We start from the raw sequence: 12,831 nt of genomic DNA on the forward strand, positions 1-12,831 counted from the left end.
AAGCTCTGAGAAAAGCATGAGTAACACTTCTGAAAAATGGGCAAAGGATATGAAAAATTCAAAGAGGGCAAAATACAAGTGCGAGTACATGCATGAAGAGATACTGTCATTCTCAAGTGATTACGTAAATGCATTTCTAAACAGTGACTCAGCATGTTTCAATGATTAGATTGGCAAAGATGAAAAACATTGAGAATCTACAATGTTAGTGAGAGTGTGGTACGTAGAAATTCTTATTTACTTTTGGAGAATGTTAGTAAAGTTATCTTGAAGAGGAGTTTGGTTGAAACTATCAGAAGTTTAAGGGTACATTGCTGGTAGGAATTAAAAAATGGTACAACCATTTTGGGAACTAGATACTTTCTTATAAAGTTAAATATGCACCTACTGTATGAACCAACCAGTCATTACACTTATAGGTGCTCAAGGTCCATGGAAACAAATATCCACACAATACCACGTACAAAGATATTTGTAGCAGCTTTATTCACTGTAGCTTAAAACTGAAAACAACCCAGAGATCTGTCCACCAAAAAATGCATAAACAAATTGTGGCCTACCTATACTGTCCATTCCAACCACCGGATACTATTCATCAGTAAAAATGAAGGAAGTACTAATATGTACAACAACACATGAATCTCAAGGGAAGCCAGAAGCCAGAGCCCATGCTGGGTGTAGAACTCTTCTTTATAGAAGATCTAGAAAATGGGCCAGGCACACTGGCTCATACCTGTAATCCCAGTGCTTTAGGAGACCAGCCTGGGCAACATAGCAAGACCTCATCTCCACTATAAACTTAAAAAATTTAGCCAGGTGATTTGGCATGCACCTGTAGTCCCAACTACTTGGGAGACTGAGGCGGGAGGATGGCTTGAGCCCAGGAAGTCAAGGCTACAGTGAGCCGTAATTGCACCACTGCACTCCAGCTTCGGCAACAGAGCAAGACCCTGCCTCATAAAAATAAAAATAAAAATCTAGAAAACGTAGGCCAATGTATAGTGGCAGAAAGCAGATCAGTGTTTGCCTGGAGCAGGATATAAATGGGGGGATAGACTACGAATGGAAAAGAAGAATGGAAATATTCTGTATGTTGATAATGCTAGTGGCCTTACAGGTGTATATATTAATATATATTCACAAATGTGTATACACAAACACAGGTATTATATATATGTTAAGACTCATTAAATTGTACATTTTATATAGGCCCATTTATGTAAATTATATCTCAACAAAATTGATTTTATAATTACATCAAAAAGATACCTGTATTGCTATGTTTATCGCAGCACTCTTCACAATAGCAAAGAGATGGAATCAACCTAAGTGTCGATCAATGGATGATTGGATAAAGAAAATGTGGTGCATATACACCCTGGAATACTACTCAGCCATAAAAAAGAATGAAATCATGTATTTTACAGCAACATATGTGGAACTGAAGGCCCTTATCTTACATGAAATAACTCAGAAATGGAAAGTCAAATACCACATGTTCTCACATATAAGTGGGAGCTAAATAATGTGTATATATGGACACAGAGTTTGGAATAATAGACATTGGAGACTTGAAAGGGTGGGAGGGTGGGAGGGGGTGAGGGATGAGAAATTACATAATGAATACAATGTAAATACACTATTCAGGTGATGGTTACACTAGAAGCCCAGATTTTACCACTATGCAATATATCCAGGTAACAAAATTGCACTTGTACCCCTCAATCTATACAAAATTTTTAAAAATGGAAAAAAATGATTTAAAAAGTTAAAGAATGCATTCTCTTTGATCCAGCGATTCCACTTCCAGGAATTTACCATACATAGATACTCACACAACTGTGCAAATATGCAGGCGTAAGGATGTGCATTGCATGACAGTTTGTAGTTGTGCAACCATTGAAAATGGCCAAACTATCCACCAAGAGGGCAGTAGATAAACAACCAAAGGTGAAAGAGCTGTTATAGCCTGTCCTGTAAACTCCAAGGGGGCTGTGTCTCCAGACCTCACACAGTGCTGGGCATACTTTATGCAGGGATGTGGAAAGGGAGTCAAGGTATATTAGGGAAAAAAAAAATCAACTTTTAACTTTTAGGAATAGATGAACCCACCTAGAATGGAACTATTTATGTTAGAGCCCGAATTAATTTGGTGTCTTTAGGATTATGTGAGAAGACTGAGGGTCTTGTAGGAAGACTTTGTTCTCGGGTGAGGCTGAGACATCCCTGGGAGAGTTGAAACAGGATGAGCTGCTGTTTGCTGCAGGGAAATCAAAGGAAGTGTTCAGATGCAGACGAGTGAGGGCTAAGTGTCCCGCCATAGAGGGGTTTAGTCCACTGCAGTGCCCTGTGACAGGGGCCTCAGAGAACCACAGCAACACATGGCTGTCAGAAAGGGAAAAGGGTCCATGCCCTACTCACTGGACCTGGGACTTGTGCAGGTGGAGCCAAACAAGGTTGGTTCAGGTGAAGGCAATGAGCACCAGAGGTTTGGCCTGCTTGGTTCCTATCCAGGTTGTCATCGGCTCCAGCAGGTCTCATCCAGGGGGCAGACCTCCAAGACCTCAGCATTTCAGCAGCAGTTGGAGAGGTGGGAAAGAGCAAAGGAAGCAAAAGCAGAACTAACATGCTGGATGAAGGAATCCGTTTCCCAAGTCCCCAGGGTCAGAATGTCTTCATCTCTTGAGGGATAGATTCCCTGCAACAGAAACGGGATTGGGGCCAGACTCATCTCCCCTCTCTCCATCTCCCCTCTCTTCCCCATCTCCTCTTGATGGGGAAGGCCCAGGCTGAGTGCAGAGCAAGCAACGAATCATTGCATGATGAGGAAGGATGGTGCGGTCTCTTCCAGGCCTCGTCCTCTGGGCTTCCAGGCCTGGTCCTATAGTCATGAGGCTCTGGAACCAGGGAGGGGAGGAGGTCTGTATTTCAAAGTCCTCTGTGCCCTTCATTTGCATGGAAAGTGACGGTTTGTGTTGTTGGGATCAAGTTGTCATCACTAGGAAGGTGTCCTTAGTCATAAGGGTCATGGAGAAGCAGTAACACATGCCACTGGATTAATGGTCTTGGTGCTGGAAGAGAGTCCAGAAATTTTTTGGAAGGAAAAGTAGAAAAGTGATATCAAGCCAATGCTTATCCTTGGTCTGTGACTTTCAGAGATTTCCAGGAGCTGCTGTTTGTTGATTTGAGTTCTAGAGGCTGCTCTGGCCTGTAGGTAGGACAGACACTGTAATTTGACCCCAGAGTCCTTGGGATGTTCCTAAAAGCAGTTATCCTTGGCTGGAGCACTAACTGGCGTCAGCAGAGCTGGCAAACTTCTTGGATGGTGTACTACGTTAAATAGTGACTCCCTCAAAATTCACATTCATCTAGAACCTCAGAATGTGACTTTATTTGGAAACATCTTTGCAGATGTGGTCAAGTTAAGGTAACATCATATTGGATTAGTGTGGGCTCTAAAGCCAAGGTCTGGTGTCCTTATGAGGAAAGAGAGATTTGGAGACACAAACACAGAGACACACAGAGAAGGCAACGGGACAACAGAGGCAGAGATTGGAGTGACGTGTCTGCAAGACAAGGAAGTCCATGGATGGTTGGTTCCAGCAGACATTGAAAGGGGCAAGGAAGGATCCATTCCAAGTGTCTTAAGAGAGTGCCTGGACTGGTTGGCCCCTTGAGTTCAGATTTCTAGCCTTCAGAACAGTGAGGAAATATGGCTGGGTGTGGTGGCTCACTCTTGCAATCCCAGCACTTTGGGAGGCTGAGGTGGGTGTATCACTTCAGGCCAGGAGTACAAGACCAGCCTGGCCAACATGGTGAAACTCTGTCTCTACTAAAAATACAAAAATTAGCCGGGCACGGCGGTGCACACCTGTAATCCCAGCTACTCGGGAGGCTGAGGCACAAGAATCACTTGAATCCAGGAGACAGAGACTGCAGTTAAGCGCCACTGCACTCCAGCCTGGGTGACAGAGCAAGGCTCTGTCTCAAAAAAAAAAAAAAAAAAGAAAAGAAAAGAAAAAGGAAAATAAACTGCTGTTATTTTAAGCCACCCACCTTCTTGTGCCACTTAATGGCAAACCAAGGAAACGAATATATAATACATAATAATACTAATACATAATTCTGATACTACTAATTCTAATATACAATGATAACCTTAGTTCTTGTGGAAGGAGGTATGAAGGAGTACATCACATTATTTTCAAGGGCAAACAGTGGTGGAAAAAAAGCTGAATTTTAAGTTACTAAATTTAGAGAATTAGTAGGAATTTGCATCACACGAGGGTGTCTTTTACTGTCAGATCAGCAATTAGAGCAGAGGCTTGGGTCTGATAGACTTGGGGTTAGGTGCCAGCTCCCTCACTTACCATCTGTGTGACCTTGGGGACATTGCTTCTCTGGGGATCAGTTTTCTCATCTTTAAACCTAGAACAATAATAGTTTCATCTCAAAGTGTTGCTGCGAGAATTATATAAAACCAAGGTGTGGTGCAACATGGAGGGGTCTGGCCCCTCAAAAATGCTTATACGTAGCGTTGCTATTATTGTTTTTAAGTTACAGACACAATGATTTTTTTTTCAATGAACTTGATTCATTTGGAACACATGCACACAAAATACATAGATCTTGACCAGGCCAGCATGTGGACACAGTCTTTCCAGAGCTCGTGAGATGACAAATCCCTTTATTGGGGTATTAAAGTCAGGTCCAGGAGATTCAATATTCAATCCACTCATCAAAGTCATCTGTGTAGACAGCCATTCACTACCTATAGACGCTCCTCAAGAAACAGATGCTTTCTAGTTTTCTGCCAAGAATGTCAACATCAGATTACTCCTAAGTATCACTCATTTCCACATGAATCAGACAGAACAGTGTTAAGTGGTTTGGGGCCACAGCTGGCTCTCAATACTGCTTCAACTCACACTCTGAGAGAACAACAGTTGACTGAGCCAGCTTCCACACCTCTCAAGAGAGTTTGCTGTTTTATTCCAAGAGGCAGTAACAGGAACATTTCTGCTTGCTGCGGCCCCTAAATGTGCAGCATTCTTTAGACCATTATATGGTGCTTTCCCCTTCTCAACGTTCAGAAACGTTGAGAAGGAAAGACCCTCATCCTATTTTTTAGCTTCTTGTAGGTTGCAGTTGCTTATCTTTTTTCTCCACTGGGATATATTTTTCTCTTGCCCATTTTTTATGCTGAATTTTCTAAACTCCTTTATAATGCTTTTGCTGGTGAGTTACCTTTTGAATGAATCAAGTACTTTCACTTTCTCTATCCAGAAGGGTGGTTCACATTTGCTACCAGTCTATTGGGAAGATCTGGGCTCAGGACACACCCCACAGATTACTGCAATACTTTCTAAACATGTGCATTTATCCTGTAACCACCGATTACTGTAACACTTTCTAAAGATTTGCATTTATCCTGTATCTATATATAATTTAAGGTCTGCTTACACTCTGAAGACTATAAATAGATTCCTACCTGTTGGGCTGGTTTCCAGGAAGGATGCAGGGTCCAGGCACCTAGTTCTCTCATTGTTTAAAATGTAAGTATTAGTACCTTCTTTCTTCTTCTTCTTTTTTTTTTTTTTTGAGAAGAGGTCTCGCCTTGTCACCCAGGCTGGAGTGCATGGTGTGATCATAGCTCACTGCAACATTGGACTCCTGGGCTCAAGCGATCCTCCTACGTCAGTCTCCTAAGTAGCTGGGACTATAGGCACCTGCCACCACACCCATCTAATTGTTTTATGTTTTTGTTTGTTTGTTTTTTGTTTTTGTAGTGATGGGGTCTTGCTATATTGCCTAGGCTGGTCTTGAACTCCTGGGCTCAAGTGATCTCACCTTGGCCTCCCAAAGTGCTGAGATTATAGTTGTGAGTCACCATGTCCAGTCCCCTTCTCCCTCTTTCTTTTCTTCTTAATTAAAAGTAATTTACATGACAGCCATTCTTGTACACACTACCCAGATTTAATGTGTTAACACTTCACCTTATTGCTTCAAACATTGTAGATACAACTAAAGAACCCCTGCCCCTCCTCTTTCTTGTACCCTCAGAGGTAATTATCATCATTTATATTTTCCCAGAAATGTTTTTGTATTTTTGCTCCACTTAATGGCTGAGGGGCTGGGGAAATGGTATTATATTCATTGCCATTTCCTTCTTTCCATTTCTTTTGGGGACTCTGTGCTTTTTGAATGAAAGGAAATACAAAGGGACTTCACAAAATTCATGGAAAAATGGAATTAAAAGCTAAAAGTAAAAAAATATATAAACTTTATTTCTCAACATTTGCTCCATCAAGTTGAAGACACTTGTAAGCGATGATACTAACCATTTAGTTCGTCCCTAAAAAACTGAGGGTCAGTGCCAGGCATGGTGGGTCCTGCCTGTAATTCCAGTACTTTGGAATGCTGAGGCAATATTGCTTGAAGCCAGGAATTCAAGACCAACCTGAACTACATAGCAAGACCCCCATCTCTAAAAACAATAAAATGAATAGCCAGATGAGTTGGTGCGTACCTATAGTCCCAGCTACTTGGGAAGCTAAGACAGGAAGATCACTTGAGCCTAGGAGTTTGAGGGTGCAGTGAGCTATGATCATGTCACTGCACTCCAGCCTGGGTGATAGAGAGAGACTTCATCTCAAAAAAAAAAAAAAAAAAAAAAAAACTGAGGGAATTTAAGCATGTCAGTCTAGTCTTTTTTACATTAGTAATTGAAGAAAAATGGTTGTCTTTTAACAAAAAGAAGGCAGAAGAAGCCAAATCAGGACAGTAAGGTGGATGCCTAATGGTTTCCCATCAAAACTCTCACAAAATTGTCTTTGTTTGATGAGAGGAATGAGCAGGAGCACTGTCATGGTGGGGAAGGGCTCTCTGGTGAAGCTCTCCCAGGTGTTTTTCTGCTAAAGCTTTGACTAACCTTCTCAAAACATCTCCTAACAAGCAGATGTCATCATTCTTTGGCCCTCCAGAAAGTCAACAGGAGAAATGGCTTGAGCATTCCAAGAAACTCTTGCTGTGACATTTGCTTTTGATGGATCCATTTTGGCTTTGACTGGGCCACTTCCACCTCTTGGTAGCCATTGGTTTGACTGTGCTTTATCTTCAGGATTGTACTGACAAAGCCATGTTTCATCTCTTGCTACAATTCTTCAAATAAATGCTTCAGGATCTGGATCTCACTCGTTTCATATGTCCATTGAGAGCTCTGCCCTTGTCTGCGGCTGATCTGGGCACAATGGTTTTTGGCACTTATGGAATAGAAAGTTAGCTCAACTTTAATTTTTCAGTCATAATTGTGTAAGCTGAACCAGTTCAGATATCTGTGGTGTTGGCTATTGTTTGTACTCTTAATCATCAATCCTCTTCAATTAGGGCATGAACAAGATGAATTTTTTCCTTGCAAATTGATGTGGATGGCCTGCCACCATGGACTTCATCTTCAATGTTGTCTCATCCCTTCCTAAAGTGAGTTATCCATTTGTAAACTGCTGATTTCTTCAGAATGCTGTCCCCATAAACTTCTCATAAAGCATCAATGATTTCACCATTCTTCCACCCAAGCTCCACCATAAACTCGATGTTTATTCTTGCTTCAATTATAGCAGGATTCACGTTGCTGTGATAGGAACTCTTTTCAAACTGATGCGCCTCAAACCAGATCCTGTCCAGCCATGTTACAAGTTAGTGTGTGTTTATTTTGGTGCAAAAAAAAAAATTGAAATCCATGCATTGCTTTTTCAGAATACACATTTTCTGTGAACTTCTTAAAGACCCCCTATGGACCCTGAGAGTCAGTTATTCAAGATGTGGCTTATTAGGGTATCTGATCAAGTTGCAAATAGTCTAAATTTAATTTAAAAAGAAACAACAACTTGGGTTACAGTTGAAGGGTCCTTTTGACAGGTCCGTCGAGCCCCCAAGTATTGCCCATTTTGCTTAAGGTCAAAGACTGAATTTATAACCCTAAATTAGCCTCTGAAAGGAGAGTGAAGTCAATTTAAGCCCACAAGATTTTTCCAGTGTAAATTGTTTGCTCAATGCTGGTTCAAGTGCCTAGGGGGGATACAAGAAAATGGCAAAGTGCCACGTAAATTTTTTTTTTTTTTTTTTGAGACAGAGTCTCGCTCTGTGCCCAAGCTAGAGTGCAGTGGCGAGATCTCAGCTCACTGCAAGCTCCACCTCCTGGGTTCACGCCATTCTCCTGCCTCAGCCTCCCGAGTAGCTGGGACTGCAGGCGCCCACCACCACGCCCGGCTAATTTTTTTTTTTGTATTTTTAGTAGAGACGGGGTTTCACCGTGTTAGCCAGGATGGTCTCGATCTCCTGACCTCATGACCCACCCACCTCGGCCTCCCAAAGTGCTGGGATTACAAGCGTAAGCCACCGCGCCTAGCCTAAAAAAATTTTTTTTTATTACTTTATTTTACATTCCAGGGTACATGTGCAGGATGGGCAGGTTTGTTACATAGGTAAATGTGTGTGGCATGGTGGTGTGCTGCACCTATCAACCCATCACCTAGGTATTAAGCCCAGCATGCATTAGCTATTTTCCTGATGCTCTCCCCCCCCTTAACCCCTCCCAGTCCCCAGAGCGTGCTGTTCCCCTCCCTGTGTCCATGTATTCTCATTGTTCAGCTCCCACTTACAAGTGAGGACATGTGATGTTTGGTTTTCTGTTCCCGCATTAGTTTACTAAGGATAATGGCTTCCAGCTCCATCCATGTCCCTGCAAAGGACATAATCTCATTCCTTTTTATGGCTGTATAGTATTCCATGGTGAATATGTACCACATTTTCTTTATCCAGTCTATCATTAAATGGGCATTTGGGTATTTGCTCTTGTGAATAGTGCTGCAGTGAACATGCATGTATCTTTATAATAGAATTATTCATATTCCTTTGGGTATATACCCAGTAATGGGATTGCTGGGTCAAACGTTATTATTTCTGGTTCTAGGTCTTTAAGGAATTGCCACACTCTCTTCCACAATGGTTGAACTAATTTACATTAACACCAACAGTGTAAAAGTGCTCCTATTTCTCTGCAGCCTCACCAACATCTGTTGTTTCTTGACTTTTTAAAAATTGCCATTCTGACTGGCATGAGATGGTATCTCATTGTGGTTTTGATTTGCATTTCTCTAATGATCAGTGATGTTGAGCTTTTTTTCATGTTTCTTGGGCGCATGAATGTCTTCTTTTGAGAAGCGTCTGTTCATATCCTTTGCCCACTTTTTAATGGGTTGGGTTTTTTTTCTTAAAAATTTGTTTAAGTTCCTTATAGACTCTACATATTAGACCTTTGTCACATGGATAGGTTGCAAAAATTTTCTTCCATTCTGTAGGTTGTCTGTTCACTCTGATGATACTTTATTTTGCTGAAAGCACCAGTTTTCAGAGGATTGACATATGAATTAAAATGAAAATATTTTTAAAAGAGAATAATAAGAGATAGACCATAATCAAACTTGAAATTGCGTGGGGGAATATCTGAGAGCCAAAGGAAGTAAGAAAAGAGTGAACTGGGGTGACATCAGGATACGAGAGAATAATGGCAGAGCAGAGATGCAGCAAAGTGAGAGGAAGACAGTAAAGAATGATGAAAGTCATCCTCTAGGCTGGGTTTCACTTTTCTAAAAACTTTCCTTTGAATAATTCACACAGCACTCGACAGAGTGTCATTTTCGTTTTTAGACCACTTAATAAATATCGATTGTAATGGCAGAAAATGTAATTAAAAATTAAAATGCTATTATTCTTGAGATACTGAGCCTGGCTTCCAAATATTATTTGGTAAAATGTTCTCACAGTCTTGGACACAACTTCAGCATGACAGAGTGAAGCCTTCAGTATCACTTGAATCAATGCTGAACAGAATTGTAGAGTCACTAAAACAACAAATTTCTCTCCATAGTGCATTTGCTTCTTTTACATGTATACTTTCAAGTAGGTATCAGGAAGCCATCTTTTATATTTTAAAAGGCTCTCCTAGGACATTTTCAGAAGAATCCAAATATCAACATATCCTCTAATTTTAATTCTTCCCCATTAGCAGCTTCTTTTGCTGTGATGGAAGCAAAGTTTTATGTATAGCTATTTTTTGTTTATGTTCTCAATTTGACCGTAAAGTAAATTTCAGTAAATTCAATATTTTTTATTACTTCTCTTGATGAAATTAGAGGAGCATTTATTTGGGAAAATGCTATCAATATATTGATTTGCAAACTTTATGTGTAGCATGAGAAGCTAAGGAGCTACAGGCTGTTGCAAGCCAATGTCTTTTAAATTAGCATTTTTTTTATTTATTTATTTATTTATTTATTTATTTATTTATTTATTATTTGACAGGTCTCACTCTGTCACCCAGGCTGGCATGCAGTGGTGCCATCTTGGCTCACTGTAACCTTGACATTCTGGGCTCAAACAGTCCTCACACCTCAGCCTCCCAACTGGCTGGGACTACAGGCATGCACCACCATGCCTGACTAATTTTTTAAATTTTCTGTAGAGATGGGATTTCGCCATGTTGCCTAGGTTGGTCTCAAACTCCTGGGCTCAAGTGACCCGCCCACCCCGGCCTCCCAAAGTGCTGGGATTACAGATGTGAGCCACCAAATTTTTTTTGTATTAAAAATGATACATGGTGATTCTAGAAAAATTGACAATATGGAAGTTTTTAAAAAAGAAAACAGAAATCACTCACAATGAATATGGATAACCACTGGTAGCATTTTAGTTTATTTCCTTTTAGTTCTTCCAATTATATATGTAAATTTTTAATAAAATTGGGATCCTATTGCATGTGCAGTTTTGTTTCCTGCTTTTTCCACTTTTTATTATGTCCTAATCATTACCTATATTATTAAATATTATTTAAAAGTGTGATTTTTCAGTGTCTGTATAATATTTTCTAGTATGGACTTATAATTAATTTAAATATAACTGTATTATTGGATATTTAGGTTGTTCCTATTTACTAAACAGATAAGGCATTTCCTTTACATAAATATCTTTGCAGCATCTCTGAATATTTCTGTAACATACATGTCTAGAAGTGGGATTATAGAGACAGACACTATGGACATTTTAAAGACTTGTTAAACCAAGTTTAGCCTAATGCTGCTTCTTTATATGTTTTAAGTTCCACCTAAAGGTTCTTCTGTACCTCGTGAACTATAACCTAAATGGAGTTATAAACAAACTGTAGCCTACTCTTGTGTCAATCACACTGAGTTTTGGCCAATGGAATGTGACCAACTGTTCAAACCGTGTTCAAATACAGCAAACACCAATCTGTAACTAATCAGGCTGTTTCTGTACCTCACTTCTGCTTTCTGAACATCATTTTCTTTTTTCTGTTCATAAATCTTCTTCCACCACGTGGCTGTGCTGGGGTCTCTGAGCCTTCTCTAGCTCGGGAGACTGCCTGATTCATGAATTGTTCTTTGCTCAATTAAACTGTTTTACATTTAATTCAGCTAAAGCTTTTCTTTTAACATACTCTTAACAGTTATGGCCAAATTGAATTCTATACAAGATGTCCTAATTGACTTTCCTACCAGCAGTTTATAAGATGTCTATTTTACTGCACCCTTGCCATCAACAAATACGATTTTTAAAATATTTTTCAAGCCAGAACCTCAAGATGGATCCAAGAATCAGAGCTTCAGAGATTCAGTGCCCATATCAGTGGGTCCAAATGAGGTTGCGAAGGGCACCTGAGAGAGAAAAACAGGCTGCAGGCACAGAAAGGTTTGAAATCATTCCCACAGGTACTATAATATGCCGCATGTCCACTGAGTTGTTTCATGGGCCAGCAGGCTGATGTGTGCCTAGGTGTGCTGGGCTAGCTTAAAGGTGCAGAGTAGAGGTAGGCACCTGTAGGAAAACAGCCTGTTGCATGGCAAGAGTGACGCCATCTTGAAGCGAAACCACCATAATGACCAATGTTTGACTCCAGCACACCAAGGCGTTCCTGCAGCTAGGTCAAGAAACAATACCTGTAGCATAGATAACTCCTCACGAAGATGCTTATCTCACTTCCCCAGTGGTCTTAAGTTTCGCAGGAGGATCTGAGACATGACCAGCTGCATGCTTTGCCCTAAAAACTTGCCATGGAAAGAATACCTCCTGGAGGGCCAGGGCAGGGATCCACTCTCTCATGGCCACCAGAGACATGACTTCTACTCATAAGTCCCTATTAAATGTTTCTTTCGAAAAAAGTGGATTTATCGGCCTTCTTCTTCGGCCTCCTTCTTCAGACTCCCAGCTCCCTCAGCCTTTTGGATTAGGTTTGCACAGACCTGCTCCCTGTAGAACAGCACCACAGGCGTCTTTCTGACAGCTCTGCCTGATTTCTCTTTCCTCTTCCTTTTCTATAGGTCCTGTTGGCACAACCTACTGACAACCCTACAACAACCAAGGGCCTAGTCTCACTTCTGTTTTAAGCCCATCAAGCAAGAACAAAAGGGATATAAACACTTCCTGTTCCATTGGAAGTAAGCCTGGAATGAAGGCCCACTTCCATGCCGAGGAACCAGTGAGCCCCAAAATAAAGCGACGTCTCCATATCACATCTTGAATCACCTCCATTTCCAACCAGATTCAGAATCCATTGCTCAGGGATAAGGGAGAGCGTCCAGTAGTTTCCACTGGCCTCCCTTCCGTTTCTCCCTTATTGTCTGTCCCTCCACCAGGGGTATGGCCTATACCAGCTTGTGAAGAGCTGGTGGCTAAACATTCAGGAATTTTCAGAGGCGATTGTTAAATATAGTTATTAAACAATTAAATGATGTAACCCTTCCACTACATAAATTA

Source organism: Gorilla gorilla, chromosome 17, assembly GCF_029281585.2.
Source record: "Gorilla gorilla gorilla isolate KB3781 chromosome 17, NHGRI_mGorGor1-v2.1_pri, whole genome shotgun sequence".
Taxonomy (NCBI): domain Eukaryota; kingdom Metazoa; phylum Chordata; class Mammalia; order Primates; family Hominidae; genus Gorilla; species Gorilla gorilla.